Here is a 2,203-nt window from a genome sequence, read left to right as displayed (position 1 = left end):
ATCTTTAGAGAACTTCATACTGTATGAGTAAGAAAATAAAATATTTGAAACTTGGCTTGAATGTATTCTATCAGCTTTGATGGACTACTACAGTTGATAATCCTGTCCATGCTTTTACAGTTTTAAAAACTTGGATAAATGTTTTGTTGTTCTGAACCATAAACTACAGGTGAAATAAGTTGGTTTATCTGGAACAAACAAGAAGGCTAAACGTTGCAAAGCCCTGTGACTCCACTCCCCTGACCCAGGCCTATTACAAGTGCCTTGAGGGTTTGGCTGGCTTCTCACACCTGTACATCAACCCCCATACCCAGTAATAGTGCCTGCGATAGATTTGTTCACTACATGCAGGCTCTTGGGTTTCCTTTACCCAGTCGCACTTCCTTTATTCAACAGCATTCCCTACCTATTGTCTTCCCAGGTTATAGAATAAAAACGCTTTATGCAATGACTTGCCTGTTTTGTGCAAATCCAGGTTTTCAGAGTATCACTTGGGTGTCATTGATTGTTCATTAAAATATTTAGTAATACATGGCTCCTAGATAATACGTGTTTGAATTTCATTTATTTTTCTTGGCAATGTCTCACTGAACAAACTGCTCTTGAATTGTTATAATCCTGCCTCAGCTGAATGCTGGGATTATTGAAATTTTTATAACTGTAACATGAAATTTTGAGACATTCTTTTCATACAGGGTTTCTCTGTGTAGCTCTGGCTGTCCTGGAACTGGCTTTGTATACCAGGATAGCGTGGAGGTCAAGAGATTTCCCCCTGCATCTGCCTCCCCAATGCTAGGATGGATTAAAAATGTGTGCCACCTGCTTTTGACACTTTACTACGAAATCCTGTGTTCAGCACTGTGTAACAAGGGTTGCGATACTCATACTAAGTAAATGATAACCCTTGTCCCAAGTGCGCCTTAGGACGGTGGATATGTTTATACCAAGATGGTATGTATTCAATAGTTTCAAGATCATATGCATTAAATTGTGTGGCTGCTTTAGAGGGTCTGAAGAGAAAGAGCCTAAGAAAATGACTATTCAGAGTGAAATGAAAATTCTTTTAAGAGTAGAAGAAAATACTTGTAAACCTTGTAGGAAAAAGGATTAGTAATTCAACCCAAAGATCTAATAAAACACCTGATTAAGACAGTGGCAAAGGACTTGAACAGACATTAGTGTAGATACACAAGAGGTCCCTAACAGGAAATGATGCTCAATAGCACGGTCATTAAGGAAATGCAAATGCAAGTCACAGTGAGATGCACATTACAAGCATTAGACTGTATTACTGTTCTTTCTCATCCCCAAAGCAAAGAAAAATAGTGTCAAAGATGGTCTGAGCCACCTCGTTATTATTTGTGAAGTCACAGGGGCTCAGTTCACAGCAGCATTACAAAAGCCAAAGGCTGGAAGCTGCCCAAATATTCTGTCAATGAATGGGTAATTAACACATGCTCTAACATGGATAAGCTGTGTTAAGTGAGACAGCTCCACTTCCATGCTGATGGAATAACAACATTTCTAGAGACAAATACAGAACAGTTTGTGTCATGGGCAACAGGGGGGAAATGGAATTAGTGTTAGAATCTTGTACAGAGCTTCTGAAGACAGCATTGTCATGATGGTTGCACATTACAGTTAAGCTGTGTTAATATCTACCAATTACACTTAATGAGGAAAGCTACATTTAAGCATTTATAATGTACAGAATGTTTTAGAAAGGTGTAGACAAGATGTACTTCCTTGATAGTTCTCAGAGTGTACAAAGAAAATGGCTTTCAAGCTCATGTCTTAAGATATTCATCCTTATTCAAAAACTCCCCATTGATTTAGAGCCCCTAAGTCCTACTGCAATCATTCCCTTCCCTAACAGCTAACCAAATCAAACAGCTGAATTCTTTGAAAGTTCTTGGTGATTGTGGTTTCTTTGGCCAAATAAGCAATGATTCCCCAAAGCAAGTATTTTGCACGATAGGTACTTTGTAACTTACAGAACAGCTATGGAGGCTTTGAAAATGTAACATTGTGTTGCCTCAATCAACATGGCTCTTGGAACACAACAACTGAGTCTTCCTCACACACCCAACAATCATGTTCCACCCTGATCACTAGTGCTAAGCAGCATGAGAGTTGGAGCCCAAATCTGGAGTATCTAGGAATCCCCAAGTTGTACCATAGCTTTACCTAAGAAAATTCCCTT

The sequence above is a fragment of the Mastomys coucha genome, unplaced genomic scaffold, assembly GCF_008632895.1.
Source record: "Mastomys coucha isolate ucsf_1 unplaced genomic scaffold, UCSF_Mcou_1 pScaffold22, whole genome shotgun sequence".
Lineage (NCBI taxonomy): Eukaryota > Metazoa > Chordata > Mammalia > Rodentia > Muridae > Mastomys > Mastomys coucha.
Note: the sequence above shows the minus strand (reverse complement) of the source record.